Source organism: Sus scrofa, chromosome 16 (assembly GCF_000003025.6).
Source record: "Sus scrofa isolate TJ Tabasco breed Duroc chromosome 16, Sscrofa11.1, whole genome shotgun sequence".
NCBI lineage: Eukaryota > Metazoa > Chordata > Mammalia > Artiodactyla > Suidae > Sus > Sus scrofa.
In genome coordinates this window covers 52,841,462-52,858,624 of record NC_010458.4, presented here as the reverse complement: position 1 = coordinate 52,858,624, position 17,163 = coordinate 52,841,462, and the positions used below count along the sequence as shown (strand labels likewise).

At 46.4% G+C, this 17,163-nt stretch overlaps 1 protein-coding gene and 1 long non-coding RNA gene across 4 annotated transcripts in view; one reads left to right on the top strand and one right to left on the bottom strand.

Moving 5' to 3' along the window:
• The window catches only part of RANBP17 (RAN binding protein 17), a 323,866-nt gene that overhangs the window by 301,532 nt on the left and 5,171 nt on the right, over positions 1-17,163 (top strand). The window lies entirely within an intron of this gene.
• On the bottom strand, positions 5,656-9,960 carry LOC110257228. Its single transcript, XR_002339548.1, has 2 exons — positions 9,321-9,960; positions 5,656-6,755 (listed from the first exon to the last, which is right to left on the bottom strand). It is a non-coding gene; the product is annotated as an uncharacterized LOC110257228 (long non-coding RNA).

Sequence of the window (17,163 nt, the reverse complement as noted above, 5' to 3'; positions counted from 1 at the left end):
GCCAAAGTAAAGGTCGCTTTGGCTGTGTGTGTGTGTGTCTGTGTGTGTGTCTGTGTGTCTGGGTATGTAGTCTAATTACTCAGATCAAATCAGAGTATCTACGAGGACCAGGGCTGGACATAAGGATATAGATAAGAGCCAGGTGACAAAAGTCCAGTAGGAAGTAAAACTCATAAGAATGATGACTTTGTGACCGCACCCCTAAAGATCAGTTTAGAAGTTATAAAGTTATAATTTTAAAAGTAGAAAAACAAAAAGGTTTTGGAGTTCCCATTGTGGCACAGCAGAAATGAATCTGACTGGTATCCATGAGGATGTAGGTTCAGTCTCTGGCCTCGCTCAGTGGGTGCAGGATCCGGCGTTGCCATGAGCTGTGGTGTAGGTCACAGACGTGGCTCAGATCCCGCATCACTCTGGTCGTGGCATAGCTGGCAGCTGTAGCTCCAAGTTCCCTAACCTAGGAACTTCCATGTGCTGCTGGTGCAGCTCTAAAAACAAAAAAGACCAAAAAAAAAAGGAAAAAATGAGAAACAAGTTTTTTAATAAAAATGGCATTTTTATCTGTGATATTATAAAATCATTTGTCTATACATCTTTAGAAAGATGACTAGTCCAAATCCTTTGTTACATACCATATCTTTGCCATTTTGATTTCATTTTTTATAGACATTTGTTGCACGACTCTTTCAACTGTAACCACAATTGGTGTTTTAAGACAAAAACCTTTTCAAATAGAAACCTATTATTGATCTATAGGTCATCAAATTAGTGTTATAATCCTATTACCCATCTTTAAAGAGTACTCCCCCCCCCCCGGCCCCCCAAGGATCATCTGCATCTTGATGCTTGTCCTGGCACTTAGCAGAGCCTGAGACCTTGTGGTGGTCAAGGAATGTCTACAAAACAAACCAAAAATAATTAATTTTTAGAAGTACAGTCTGCAGGTGGTGACTTTAGGTATCAAGTCTAGCGTGGTCATAGACCACAACATAATAAACTAAATGATGATGCTAAGATAAGATTATATCATTATATACTATATAATAACCCTGCTGAAATTCCACAAGGAAATTTCATTCTAAACACAGTTGAAGGAAAAGAAGTACTTCAAATATTGTTCCAAATAGTTAACAGAAGAGATAGGATTTGTGGGTGTCTTTTTTTTTTTCCACTAGGACATGTGTTTTTCTACCTCTGAGCACAGTTTAAAGATGTAATCCATTGATAGCATAACTTGCCTTATTAATTGAAAGGGATGGAATCCACCAGATGTAGCCCAAACCAGCAGAGAGTTAGGTGACTAAGCAACAGCAAAGACACCATATTGAGTGAGCCCGAATTCAGTCTCCAAGTCATTTATTTCAACCAGTGACAATACATTTAAACTCCTGTGCCTCAGCAGTGATTGATGGTTTAATATCATATATAATTTTTTTAATGAAGGCAAACCATTTAAATATGTTACCATTTGCACTGGTATTCTCCTATGTACATAACTGCATTTAATCATTATGGGGATTGTTTTTATACTTGTGTAATTTGTATCCAAGAAATAACTGTCAAAAGCATCTCATGCTGTTGCTGGAAATGGTACAGTGTGCTTCATACTTGAATAGATTCATTCTTCCCTGCACATAATTAAGAGTGTTGGAGCTTTCACTGCTACCACATAGGAATTCCATGTTTACATTTCTGAGAATGAAAAATTAGCCACAATGTGCTTTTTTCAGGCTCCCATTTTCTGGGGCTATGATATTTAAGTACCTTAGTTCTGTACCAGTGTATGATTTGAAGAGTTTGATTTTAAGACTTTTAATATTAAAATACATAATAAAATTTTATTATCTAATTACAAGAGGGTTTAGCCTCTTATTAAAGTTGCTAAATCAGGCCTAGATTAGCATCATAATGGCACAGTTTGACATGGAATACTCAAAAGTCAAGTTCGAGGGAAGGGATGGGTTTTCTGTTGTTGTTTTGGGGGCTTTCTCCTGTGCCCACCCCTTGCACAAAATAACAAGGATGAAATGCATGTATGGAAACAAACAAGGAGCAATTTGGGATGCTGGAAAAGGAGTGGAGGTGTCAGCCTAGGATGGTACCCTTAGGCGAGGCAGCTGGTATATGTAGCCTTTTGTTTATCTGCTACTGGTTTATGTAGCCTTTAGGCCGGCACCAGAAACAATCACTCCTACAGGGTCAGCTGCTGGTCAGAAGCAAAGTAAGAAAAGATTTTGCGTTCAAATGCGCAGCCATAATTTCTGTACAGCTGGCACCTGCTACTGGTGCACAGCGTGAAGGTGAAAGGTCAAAGAGGCAGTTGTTCAAAACTCAAGAATGGCTTAAAGGGACTTGTAGATTAATCTGCTTTATTAACTTCTGTATATTAGATAACTATTGCTGTGAATGACAGTACATCTTTTTGAATAAGTCGCATCTCTTTCTCTTTTAAATTAGCTTTTGAGTAATGAATATTAAATAGAAAGCATTTCAGGGGTAATTAAATGAAAACAGAATGATGTCATTTTACAATTATATTTGTGTGTTTACAGAATAGGGGAATTATAATGTTTTCCAAGGAGCTAAAAAAAAAAAAAAAAAAAAGAGCCAGCTTCATAAAGAGAATTTGAAATAAATAAGTTACATGTCCATTAGCCTTTATGTTTAAACTAAAAAATATGATGTAGTTTGTGACTTAGCATAGAGTCATTGGGTGCCAGTGGCTTGATTTGGCATTCCCAGGGGCTCCAAGTGTTTCCTTTATGAATTAAAGTGACTGCAATCTGTCATTGTTCTTTTATCTACAGTTTAGCCCAGTCAGTTTTGCTATTATTCTGCAGCAAATGTTCTCAGAATAGCAAAGGAGTTGTAAAAAATGAACAATAGCCATACCTTTTCCTTCACACTCATGTAAAGCAGATAGAGAACCTTATATAAGGAAAAAGGCAGTTTTACACAGGTTTAGCGCAGTAATGATCAGGCCTGCTTTTTGACCGTCTCTCACCCACTACGGCGAATGGAAAACAAGATGGTTTTTAGCATCTTCGTTAATAGTGATGGGTTCACTTAGCTGTCATTGTAAATTAAGGATAAAAAGATTTCACCTAAAGGTTTCCTTTTTTAAAGTTTCTGCAAGGAAAATTTCCAATCCATAGATTAAATACAGGCACCAACCCTGGGGAAGTGTCTAACAGCTTGTGTTAGGACAACTTTTTCTGCTGACTCTCAGTGATTTTTGGTTTCGTTTTTTTTAAGAATTCTCAGAAAAAGAAAGCATAGCAGATGGCACCTGCCTTTTTACGCTAACACAGCACAGGTAGTAGCATTTACCTGGATTTCGCAAACGGAAGTTATTTGGGATTTCATTTGCATTCCCAAGTTTTCACACCAGTTCAGTCTCTCTACCCTGAGCAGTGTTTCTGTGACACGTGGAGATGACGCCGAAGATCATCATCCTGTGTCACATCCAAGCCAGCCCAGGGCTCACCAGAAGGATCCTAAACTTGCATGGGCATCACAGAGGAGCAGACCACCCTGACCAGAAAAGACTGGGTTGGGAGTATTTCCCCATCCTTCAACTCCAAAGTGGAAGAAGCTTTACACAGCCTTCTTAAAGATCTCTACTCTTCTTCCATCCTGTAGCAGAAGCCCTCTTTAATGCAGGGTTGCTAGGACCTAAGAGGGGCAACCTCAGATTCAAACAGAATGTTGATGATGAATGATTATGATGAAAAAGAAGTAGAAATAATTATCATATGCCAGGCTCGTGTGCCAACTGCTTTATGTACATATACACATGTATATTCTGGTGTGGGTGTGTGTGGGGGGGTGTAAAAACTCTAGTAAAATAGTAACTCACCCAATATCCTAATAAATAGCAGAACCCATGTTCTCAACCACTATATGGACAACTTTTAAATGGCCTGGAAACAGGATTGGGAGGGATGGAGACATATACCATTCATTCATTCATAAATCCTTGGTTGAGCCCAGGACCTCTTTCTTGGAGAACTGATTGAACGAGAGGTGAACACGTGACCCAAGCTGGCTCTTATTCCTTGGATTTAGAAACCAGCATTTAAAAGATGTTGGCAGCTTCACCTGAATTGAAGACTTGAAAAATCAAGGACCTTGGGGCAGCCATTCCCTGCCATATGCTCAGAAAAGTAGCCTATCGTCAGTGAGAGAAAAGAGCAGACGTGCTGAAAGGATCTCAGGGACCAGGCAGGCCCACAGGGAGGGAGACTGAGAAAGACCCCCCCCCCCTGCCGCCCCAGTGTTCTGGTCCCTGGTTCCAAGCCCTTGAGAAGCCTGACTGCGCTGCCTAGTATAGGGGTCCCAGAGGCACCCCTTTTAGGCCTAAGTTTTGTCTGCAGTGGTCGCTGTCCTCAAAGCCAAAGGATTCTTGACTCAGGGAAGTTGTGAGGACAGAATGAACCACACTGGGTATGGTCATGGGAACAGATTCATCTAGCACATAGAAGGTATTCAATAACTGTGTAAAAGAAGGCTTCACTTTGAAAAACAGTATGCAGGTACCACTTTTTAAGGCCTCTATCCCTGTCCATATCCCTGCTGTTCATAAATATAAACAGTGAAAAGTATCCTTTCCAGGAAATCCCAAGCCCAGGACTTCATTGCACAAGATGATTTGATTTTTAAGGCCATGACTTCAGCCGGATGACTTATGTCTTCCTGGTCCCATCCGTGTGTTCTGCCTTCCTTAGAGCTCTTTCTGTGACGAGCATTCTTAAGATCACAAGTACTCAAAAACTGGATGTGGGCAGGGTGTGGTGTGGATTGTAGTCTTGGCCTGAAACTGATCTTTCTGGCTTAAGAATAAGTGATACCTACTCCAGGCATTACCTTGCAGTAGCAAGAATGAAAATAAATGTCATAACTCTTTCCATCCATAGAATGTCTTCCTACCTAATATCTTGGGGGTTTTTTTGGTGTTGTTTTTTTTTTTTTGGTCTTTATATGGTCACACCCTTGGCATATGGAGGTTCCCAGGCCAGGGGTCGAATTGGAGCTGTAGCCACTGGCCTACACCACAGCCACAGCAACGCAGGATCCTTAACGCACTGAGCGAGGCCAGGGATCGAACCTGCATCCTCATGGATGCTAGTCAGATTCGTTTCCACTGAGCCATGGTAGGAACTCCCCTAATGTCTTTTCTAAATCTCACAACAACCCTAATGGGCAGATAGGGTCAGTATGGATATTTTTTAAATTTGAGAGTATCGATACACCAGCAAACTTAATCCCATGGTACCTGTATGGGTAAAGTATGCAGAGGTTCAGAGAGGCTAAATAACTTGCCTGAAAACACACAGCCACTGAATAGCAGTGCCTAGAATATAACTAAGGCTTTCTTGTCTCCAGAATTTACAGTTTTCGCCATACCAAGCCTTTCCTGGGCCTTAACCTACCTTTCCTTCCTGCCATTTCTTACCCATTCAACCCTGTCCAAGGGAGACAGCAGGATAAATGACAGGTTTCCCCTGCCTTCATTTCTCTGAGTGGCTTCGTGGATGGTATTAGAAACTCTTTGAGTTTCTTGAAAGAATGGCACAGTATAAAGTGAGGGTTGGCTTAATGATAGCATGATTTATTCATTTTACAGTTATTACTGATTTTTCACATAGTACTTACTTGAAGGGTAAATTATGCGAACTTTTCCCAAAGTATATTAGCGTGCTGGAGATGTGAAGTCAGCCTTTGTATTCATTTGTCTTAACTCTTGCAAGTTGTAACTAACAGTAGCCATTGGTGCAGCCATGAGCTTATATACTGTATTAAGGAAGGCTTCTTATCTGGTTGCAATCTAATCATTACTTAAGAACAAGGTGAAAGCTCCTTAATCCTCAGTTCTCTCATGAGCTAATGCTGCTCTGTATGCTTTGCAGCCCGAAAGGACTCTTGCGTGTTAATTCTGTATCCCTTGTCATGCTTATTAGGAAAATTCAAACATTAGTGCTTTTTCAGCTGATGAAATTCCAGAAATCCTCTGATCAAAGCTGTTTAACTGAAAATTCTCTATTTGTTGAGGACTCCGTACCTTATAACAATCAGAGAAAGATTTTGCAGTCAGAGTAGCTGGTTTTGAATCCCAGTTATGCTACTTCCTAACCATGTCCTTGAAACAGCTACTCCACCTCCCTGAGGACGGCAGCACCTCAGCCAGGGGAATTCTGCACCTCGCTGAACTCAGGCAGCTGAGCTGTTGCCTCCTATGGTCTCATGCCCAGAGCCCCCAAGACTGTAGCCAGGACTTGGATGTCTCCCATTCCATCACTCCCTCAGCCAGTTACCCCATAACTTGGAACACTGGCATCATGGAAAAGAAAAATACTCAAGCGTTGAGGTCTTATGAACATAGAACGCTAAGAAGAGGCAGTGGGAAGTGCAAGGCCTGGAGAGAAATCTCTCAGGCCCCAGAGAGACCCACCAGAAAGAAAACGCTAAGCAAGAGCTCTGTGTTAATGCCCATACTTAATGTGGCATCTCGTTTTAGATGGGACAAAGAAGTTCCACTCCGGGAACTAAAAGCGTCAATTAGAGTTGAGTGCATTTAGGTAAGATTTCTCTGCGACCTTTAAGATTGGAAGGAAACAACTTGATGGGTGGGCAATAAGAGATTAATAATATACTTACTTAGGCTGCATGAGCTCCTTAAGGCCACAGGGACCGCATTTTATTCAATTCTGTATCACGTAGTAGGAGTTCAGTAGTTCTTTGAGCAACAAATAAGTCTACGAAATGAAGAAGGAGGGAGAAAAGAAGGAAGGAGAGGTCCTTTAGCACAGTTCTTGACACACAGTAGGTATTCAACACGGACGTGTTGCGTGCGTGCACCTAGCACGGAAGAGGTAGTGATGGAATAGTTTTGACCTGAGCGTGTGCAGATGAAACAAGTCACTAAAAAAGGGGCTCATAGCTTCTCTAGAGGCCTGGCCTGCTTTGGAGTCTGTACTTTAGGGGAGCAGTTCCGCCCTCAGCAAACGATGCACTCTTCTCACCCTCAGAGGGAGAAGCCCTCCCTCCCCAACCCCCTCTTCTGCCGACCCCCCTGCGTTACCTACCGAGAGGCTGGAAACAAATTGACAGAAACCTGGAGGAAAGTAACTCGAGTGATTTAGGAGAATGGAAGGGCCGGCTTATGGGGCCAGATTAAGGAAGCTAAATATGTATGGCCTGCCTAAGTGACAACTAAATGGGGCATTTGATAAGTCTATAAATACTTGGAAGATGTAAATGCCAAAGAGGAAAGGGAATTACTTAGCATGGCACAATGGAGTATTGGCATAATGGGATAATATTAAGAAAGGGAAAATGAAGGTTGAACTTCAATAAAAAGCTTCCTGACGAAGAGAACCATTGCTGACAGGGGACACTATTAAGTTATGTGCTGTGGGCCAAGGGAAGCGATGGCAGTGCCATTTCTCAGGGTCGTGGCAGCAGAGCCAGCAAGACGGGGGCTGAGACCTGTTCTGACGGAGGCCCAGGAGCCAAGCAGGCCCCCAGCCTTCTGTGTCTGCGGCCTCCCAATCCTGGAACAGGAAAAAGCTGCGTTTTCTTGGGGGAACGCGTGGCTCAGGCCTCCTAAAGGCTCCAGGCCCTGGAGAAGCTGCCCTTGCACATCGCTGCCGGAGGCATTCAGCTTAGTCGGTACCCCGTTTCCTGCAGGATAATGCTGCCTTCTCTCGCACACACTACTAGGCCCTGCAGGAGCTCCGGCCCCGCCTGCCCAAGCAGCCTCGCCCACCCTCTCAGGTCCCACAGAACTGGCCGCCATTCCCCAGACGCTTCTCCAGACCTTTGCACCTGCTGCCCTTCTTCCCACCTCACTCCCTATCAGGCCTTGTCGAGTCCCTGCAGCGCCCAGATGTCACCTGTGAAGCCCTCCCTGCCTGCCCCCCAGGCCTCGGCAGAGTCAGCCTCCTGCAGTCTCTCAGAGCCTCCCGTGCAGGCTGCTGCTGGTGGCACTTGCTATACGTGTTGTCACATAAGCAGTGTATCACCTCCCCTACCTGACGGTGAGCTCTTTGAGGGCTGGGACAGTGCCTTCTTCACCTGGGTGTCCCCAGAGTCTGACACAGAGCCAGGCACAAAGTACATGGCAGTAAATGTCCAAATAAAGCAAGGAATGAGGTTCTGTCCCCAGCACTTCCTCTCCCTGCCGTTCCACAGGCTCCCCATGTAATTACTAGGTCAGAAGAGCGTCCGGGTTTCGGTAGCGTCTTTGACTCATCTCCCCTCCTCCTGGCCAGCGCTCTGAATGCCGTTTAGACAGCTGAAAATACAAGCCCTCGAATCTGAAAGGCAGTGTGCCTCCTTCTGTGGTTCAGACGTGAACCCTAGACTGATCTTTAATGGAAAACGCTTCTGAGGGCCGAATGCATTTTCAAAAAACGTACTTTTCTCTCCTCACACAACATCATTTGAACGTGATAAGTAAAATAATCGTCCAGTGTTGGGTGTGATGATTTTTAGGTCCATCTAACCAGATCCCTTAAGGACATCAGGGAGAACATAGTGACAGATGAGAGGCAATGAAACTTCGAACCCCCTACTGCAGGGATAATGTGTTTATTATGAAAGACAATATTCATTGCACTCTGCTTGGATGACTGCATGAGATGCCCTCGTGCCGTCGTGCCTTATGTTGTTCTGTCGTGAAATAGGATAGTCATTGGGAAATGTTGTGATGACTGTTCAGTAAAGTAGCTTGCTGTTTCCCGCTCCCCTCCCTGATTTTGAATGGTCTCAGAGTTTACTTGATCACTGAATATTTAATATAAACATGTGCTTATAGTCATCTCTGTCATGCATATATATGTGCACTGGTTGGGGTTCCTGTCACTGCTCCTTATCCCCTGAACTCACTGTGGGACTGTTGGTCTGCTAGACCGCAGCCCCCTCGCCGCTATATGTGGCACTGCGGGGCAGTCGAGCTTCCAGCCCCTTCTCTCCATTGCTGTCTTACATCTGAGGCCATGGTCTTAAAGCTCAAAATTTACCTATAGTGGGAGTTCCTGTCATGGCTCAGAGGAAACGAATCTGACCAGCATCCATGAGGACGTGGGTTCGATCCCTGGCCTCTCTCAGTGGGTTAAGGATCCAGTGCTGCCGTGAGCTGTGCTGTAGGTCACAGACACGGCTCAGATCTGGCATTGCTGTGGCTGTGGTGTAGGCTGGCAGCTGCAGCTCCAATTCGACTGCTGGCCTAGGACCTTCCATATGCCGCACCTGCGGCCCTAAAAAGCAAAAAAAATAAAAATAAATTTACCTATAGCTGTAGATTAGGTATACCTTACCTAGAGCAAACTGTCAGGTTGTATTTCCTGGAACGAGTTCATTACCTGAGAAGAAAAGGAGACACAGCATCAAGGATTCTGACCGGTCCTCTGTGCCTCTGCTACCCCAGCCTTGCCCAGGCCCTGTCGCCTCTCCGCTGGATGCTGCAGCAGCATCTGAGCGTGTCACCTCGCCTCCGGTGCCCGCCCGTGGCTGCCGTTGCCCACCCTCCCCTCAGCTGTTGTTCTCAGTCAAAGGCCGCAGCATGAGTCCTTTGAAGGCTGCCCTTTACCTGCGGGCCCAGACTCAGTCCTGCCTTGAGCATGACCCTGGCCTCCGCCCCGTCTTCTCCTCCCCCTCAGCTCCACCCGCTTCCACTCCAGAGAAGGTCTCTCTCGAAAGCCTCCTGCACAGAGGCCGCCTGTTCCTCAGACATGCCAAGCCCTGTCTCCTGTTCCTTTTCTCGTTTTATTTTCCCTTCCTAAGATAGCCTCCTTTCCCAGTGATGCTCTATGGGTCTTTTAAGATTCAAGTGAGATATTAGCTATCCTGATGATAGGCTGGTCTTTTTAGACGGAAAACATAGCACATCTGCTTTTGTTAGTCCCTCCTGAGCTTGCACATGTGTTCACTCATTTGGGGGACCCCCCTCCCAGAGGCTCGTATAGGCCCTTGAAGTTCTAGAACCTGAATGTAGGGCAGTCATCGGGGCAATAGCCCATGAGCTAGGAATAACAGTGTCACTGGAATACAAATGGCTCGGCATTGAAAGCCATTCCTTTACATACACATTTTCCCAGCATTCCTACCTAGAGGAAATTTAGATAATATTTTTGACAAGTGATGCTTAATTTTTACATCAAATTGAAAAGCGTTTCGTTCAATGTTGGCAAGAGGAGAGGAGTGAGAAAGGGTTTCCCAAATAATGCTGAGTGGCAAACCCTGCAGCCGCCCAGGGCCCCAGGTTTTCTGGTTTTATTTTAATGCAGCAAGCTGCTTTATGAGATCTGCAGCCACTTGAAATATGATTTACTACTCGTAAAAAGTTTCAAATGGATAATGAAGATTCAGGAATGAGACTCACAGTGTAGTGTAGTCAATTTTGTTGCTGTTGCTCTCCAGTACATCTCTGCCATTGAAATGAATTATTTATTGTAATTTATTTCAACCATGGAAAATAAAACTGTTTTCATTGTGATGTGCACTGTAACATTCAGAATAGACACAGCGCATGCAGTACTCTCAATTAATTAATCCTGAACTTTCATTCCAACTTTATCTTCTTTCTTATAAGCGAGGAGACTGGCAGGTAATTCTTTCCCCAATAAACCATGATTAAAATGAATGTTTTGAGAACTAGGGGTAATGTTGGTAATGGAGGAAATTGAACAACAGCAAAACTGGGCTGTGTATGTCCTCAGATTTTACAGTGGGTGGAAGGGTTTTTAAATATTCCAGGCAATTTATCACTTGGAGAGAAAGCCTCCCTTAACTTTTGGTAAGGAGGGGTGGAGGAGAGTGCTCTTAGTTGAGATGCGAGGCATATGCAGGGCTAATATACGACCACAGCCAGCTGAGTTAACCAGTCCCGCAGTACCAGTATTGGTAAGAAGCTTTTTTGCCTTTTTTTTTTTTTTAAGCAAAGCTTAGCATTATACAAAGGCCAAGGACTCTCAAATGATTTTTTAGAGGAGATTGGGTCACCTGTAATTGATTGCAGTCTTGTTTCTTTTAAAAAGAGGCTCACTTCATCTTGCATTTTGTTTTTGTTTTTGAATCGAAGTGCTAAATACTTGCTTCTGTTGTAAGGCTGCAAAGACACTATGAGAATTTAGGAATGTGTGCAGCTATTAAAAGATTTACTGTAACTTAGATGGTGAGGCTTAGTTAATCCAGGCAGAAAAATATATGCTGATTTGTCCATTACTTTCATTTTTTCCATAACATTCCACTAAGATCACACGGGTAGACAGCAGACGAAGAAACAATTGATTCCTTCTCCCTAAAGATGACTAGTATCTAATTTGAGGAGGATCGCATTTCAATATCTGCTGTGCACGTGGCCTCAGGAACAGCGCTTGGTAGTGACAGCAACTCCCTTACTTCCTCAAGCGCTGAAAAATCTGGAAGCTTTTCCTCCTTTGGCAGCTTTCGGCTTCTTCCAGATCCTGGATCTTCAGCCAGGGCACGGGGCTCTGGAGGGATGGCTGTGGCGACGGCACGAGCTTTCTCTGCTTTCTCGGATTCTACTATACCATCCACACGCTACCGTTTTGGGGTGTTTCCATTTTGTTTTGTTTTTTATTGGTGTTATTAGGACCCGTCTCTTCCCCCCGCCCGCCCACCAGTGGCCGTCTGAGAGGCCAGGTACATGTGCCAGAGGATTCCTGAGACTCAGAAGCAGCTCTTGAGTGTTCGATGCATTTATTGGTTGTTCCTCAAAACACTGACATGGCATCAGAATCCATCTGGCGTGGCCAGCAGTACGTGTAATTTTGTGTCCTACCTCCTCTTCTCATTAAGACACCCCACTCTGCAGACGCAGCCTCCGGGGAGCAGCTCTGACCACCCTTGCTTTGTCCTCCCCTTTCCACCTTGATCTAGGCACAGGGACGCTTTGTCTTTGGTCTCTCCTCTTTCCGTTGGTCTGTCCTTCTTTTGTCAAAGCCCTCCTTCCACCACCTTTTGAAGAAGATAGATCACTCTAGCCCGTTCCAATCTTCCATTTCCCCGATCAACAGGCAGCAGAGTCAGGCAACCCTGAGCAAAGAGGCCGAGACGAGAGGGAAGAGCTGAAGTTCCCTGAATATAGTCATGATTTGAGCCCATATTTGTATCATCACATGAGGCAGTTTTGTCTTTACGAGTCAGGTGGGGAGCAGGAGAGAGGAGTTTGACTTTTTTTCATCTATTCCTTAGACTCTGTGGAACGTTTTGCAGTTTCATTATTCAATACACTCGAAGAACACTGACAATGAAAAGTGTTCGTGGAGTTCCCTTGTGGCGCAGCAGGTTAAGGATCCAGTGTTGTCATTGCAGCAGTTTCGGTCACTGCTACAGTGCGGGTTCTATCCCTAGCCCTGAAACTTCCACATGCTGCAGGCGCGGCCAAAAAAAAAAAAAAGAGAGAGAGAGAAAAAGGAAAGTATTCACTTTATGGGGAGTATTGTAACTTGAAGGAAATTAGCTTAATTTACTAATGTTTTAGATAATATTAATTTAAATCAATGTATGTGTGGTACTTTTTGGTGGGAGGGAAACCAGTGGTTTAATAGGCCATTTTCCAGAGACAGTCGATTTTGTTAATTAATTAACAGTATGTCTGCTGTTGTTCATCTTGAGAGGCTGAAAATACCTTAACCAAATTTATAGAAGCTCTAGGAGGGAGGCAGGAAGGTCTGCTGCAGACTCACCAGGAACCACCCACTGCCCAGGATTCTGATCACGGGCATTTCAGCGGCGGCCTGACTCATCATCAGGTGGCAGGGTGGCTGAACGGAGGAGATCCACGTGGGTGGCGTATCTGGGGGGCCCACCAACTAGCCCTTCCTCTCACACCACCAGACTCTCCAGTGGGGGCCAGACACGCTGCTGCAGTCTCCACTGGTGGCAGTCTTGGTCTCAGCTCACACACAGCCCGGGGGGTGGCAGGCGGCAGCCTCTGGACCAGGCAGACCTGTGCATGTGGCCAGGTTCCACTTCACCGCCGGGGCAGCTGACAGCTGTGATGCCTTGAGCGAGTGACGTACCTGCTCAGGACATCAGATCCTTAGTCTGTGAACTGGGGACAAGATCGCCCTCAGGGGTGCGTGTGTGCCTGCCAGAGTGCTGAGCCCCCCGGGGCCCTCCGTCAAGGTATCTGTTCTTGTCGGGCAGCGAGAAAACTCACCAGGCACAGCTTCCTCTCAGACGGAGGTGCTGGTCCTCAGAAAAGATGGTGCCTCAGCCTTAGGCCTTCGCCACCCGAAAGGCCTTCCGAGGGCTCTTCCGGCCGAGCTGCTGGCTGGAGAGGCCACGGTGGCTGAGAAGGGTCCCCCGGCTCTGCACACAAAAGCCTTGGAAATGAAGAGGGTATTCACGTAGACCTCTACCCAGGGCAGGTTTCAGCCCGAGACTTAGGCCAGAAGGTCTCTGCTGTTTTCGTACAGTCCCCTTGCAGCTGTTGAGCTCTTTATACTCTAGTTGATATTTCACTCTCATCCTTTCCCATTCACTTCTGTGTTCATTCTGTCATTCATTAGCTAATTCCTAAGCCTCTGTTAGGTGCCAGATACCATGCTAGGCACTGGAGATACAAAGACAAGTCCCCTTTGGTCCCAGCACCACGCAAGCTTGCAGACTCCACCGCGCCTCTCCAGCCATCCCCCTCCACCCAGCTCCTAGACCGACTGAGCCTCCAGCTTCCTTAGAAAGCATCCACACTCCCCATCTGTCAGTAAAGCATCCAGCACATCTTTGCTTATTCCTCGTCAGCAGGACACAGAACAGGAAGCATCTAAAGCGAGAGCGTGTAGTCACCACCTCGCGGTAGGAGGAGTGACCCCACGAATCTGAGTGGGGAAGTCCGCCTTGCTTTGTGCTTGGGCTCTGTTTCCCACCGCGGGTGGACCCGTAGGAGAGGAGCTGAGACAGAGCTCTGTGTACCACAACATGGTTTGGTTTTGTTTTTCCAGATCAGATATTTGTAGAGGAGCTTCATGTTTGATCTGGAAGATGATAGGTTTTCTGAACAACAGAAATACTGTCACTCAAAATCCCATCCTGATACACACATGTGCCAGAGCAACGAGGAGTGTTTTTTGGACTGTTTTCTATTTTAGGGTTTTGTTTTTGTCTTTTGTTTTTTACTGCAACTCCCAGTAAAGTTAGAGGACTGTGAGGAGAATACAATCTAGTTTATCTGTCCGTAAGCACAACGTGGAAGGGGTGCTTCCTTGAACCATGCGACCCCACGGGCTCAGGCCAGGAGGGTAAGCACAGTTGGAGTAAAGGACGAAGGTCAGTCCTCACAGCGGTCCCCCAAAGTAGTTCTTATAACCCCCACCTCATTTGTAAAGAAAGAAAGGCTCAGAGAAGTGAGACAACCTGCCCAGCATCCCAGGTTAGCTCATTGGCAGGGCCGGATTTGGCCTTAGTTCTGACTGGCTCCAGAGCTGTGCCAGCCCCACCATGTCGCTTTCACTCCATTGAGAGAAATGTTCTACACACTCAGGCCAAAGCCTGTGGGAAGGAGGAAGGAAAACAAGCAAGTACCTGAGACAGTGTGGAGTCTGGTTTTCCTAAGTGGACCAAGCTCCATGACTCTGCCTCCCAAGTGGTCCATTCGCTGGTTGGGCGGAAGAGCTGCTTGGGGTAATACAGCGGATGATGGATGCAGTCTGGGGACATAGGCTCTGGAAAAGGCAGCCTGGATGGGGCACAGGTGAAATGGCCATGCCAGTCGTGGCTGTAACCCCACAGGAAGTGAGCAGGGGTTGGGGGAGCGGGGGCCCGCCCACGCAGCCTGCCTCGTGCAGAACACGGATGGTGCTGTGTGTGACTCAGCGCAGGCTGGGCTGGGTCACCAGGGGCTCTCCTTTCAGTCTTGCGCTGTTTTGAGTTGGTGACAACAGAGAGCCTCCCACCAGAGACTCCACGCTACCTGGAGCAGGATTGTGTACAGCATTTCAACCACTCTTCTTCCAGAGGGGGGCCCTTGTCCGAAGGAATTTGCCACGTTGCCGGAACCATTTCCGCATATCCTCTAGGATTATTAGCAAAAAGGAACTCTGGAAATGAGCTACCACGTCAATGCCATTTGAGCAAATCTGCTCACTCATTTCTATTTTTCCGGAAGAGCAAAAAAGAAAAAAAATATCCATTTTAGCCAACTTTATTTTTAGAAAAGTATTTTATTCAAACATCCTCTTACTTATTACAGACATAAATACATGCATTCAGACAAATGAATCCACGAGAGAACCGTAGAAAGTAATTGGCACATCACTTCAGGATGCTTTGTCAGTTACTGGAGGAGTTTGGTGCCTCTAACTTTAATCTTTTCCATTAAAATATCCATTCTGCCTTCAGAGTTTGAAGCCCATAATATTTTAGACTGTCTCTGTGGATATTCGTTTTGCTTGTCAATTTAATTTGCAGCTCTGTGACTTTGGGTGGCTTGTTAGACTGTATGTGGAAATGTGTGATCTGCAAATGATGTTCAGTGTGCCAGACTTAAGACCCAGCCTCTCCCCGGAGACGCCGGACACACAGTAGACGTGGAAGAGGCAGATTTCATTTGCGGCCGCCTAACTGTTAGGAGGATGACGAATGGAACAGCAGATGTTTAGAGCTCATTGCTCTTGTTTTTATGCACCTTAAATGTTCATAACACTTTTTATTCTTTGCAACAGCACTTTTTATATCCACCATCTCATTTGATTCTCAGAGCTTCCTGCACTCAATTCTTATTTCCCTCCTATAGCTAATGAACCTGAGACACAGAAGACAGAGGTTCAGGGACTGGCCTGAGATCACAGGGTAAACTGGATGGCAAAAATGCCAGAGGACAAAGCCAGATGTCACCAAAGCGTAGTCAGGGGTGGTGTGTGTGCTAGCCTTTGCCACGTAATTGCCATTTCCCCCTGCCCTCCTTTGGGGAAAGGCGTTCTGAAGCAGTGAAAACAAAAGGGCTTAGGGGTGGGAGGTAAAGATTCCAAGAAGCAGAAACTTCTCAGCCTTAGCTCCACGTGGATGGATGACCCAGCATGCCTCACTGCTCTTTGCCTGGACTGTTGCAGCAGCCTCATCTCTTACCTCCTTCCTTTAGTGTCACCACACAGTCACACACTCTACGTGTCCCCAGAGGGATCATGCTTCAGTACAGAGCTGAGTATGTCTGTCTCTCTCTCTTTTTTTTTTTTTTTTTTTTTTTTTGCCTTGTTAGGGCCACACCTGCAGCATATGGAGGTTCCCAGGCTAGGAGTTGAATCGGAGCTGTAACTGCCAGCCTACGCCACAGCCACAGCCACAGCCAACACCAGATCTGAGCCACGTCTGCGACCTACACCACAGCTCATGGCAACATCAGACCCCCAATCCACTGAGCAAGGCCAGGGATCGAACCTGCATCCTCATAGATACTGGTAGGATTCATTTCTGCCACACCACAACGGGAACTCCTGAGCATGTCTCTCTTTGCAAGCCCGCACTGGCTCCCACTGCCAGATTGTGCATCGTGGACTTCCAGCCCACACTGGGGTCTTGCTTCTGGCCCCGCTCACTTCTCCGCGGCCACAGCAAGTTCCTTACCATTGCAGAACCCCCCTTCGTTCCCAGACTCCTTTGGTGCTGCTTTCTCCGGTTACGACCCACTTATGAGGAACTCCTTAAACATGACCTTCTCTGTGGAGGCTTCTCGAGGACCCGGAGCCATCCTCTTCCCGCCGCAGGCCCACAGCAGCTGTGCCCGGCCCCATTTCCTCTCCTCTCTGCCGAGTAGGCTGCCCCAGGAAGCTTTTAGCTCCTCAAGGACAGAGGCTGCGGCAGCTGCCGGTGTTCTCTCACCGCCTCCCCGGGGGCGTGCAGACCTGGAGTTGAAGAGAACAGACGAGTATAAAGTGGAGGAGTGGAGCGAGAGAACCGGTGAACCAGTGCGGGAGGGCAAGGGCGAGCACCAGCAGCCCGAGCCGGCAGGAAGGAGGACGTCCCGGCTTACACGGGACGCGCCCCACCTGTCCTCCTCGCTGGAGGGTCGCGGAAAGATGTCGCCCCTCCGTGACCTGACCTCTTTGGTAAAGTGAGAGGCTGAGGGAAGGTGAGCGGGGCTTTTGCCTGGTGACACGGCAGAGAGGAAAGCACATCCGAGGTCACAGGCAGGGCCTG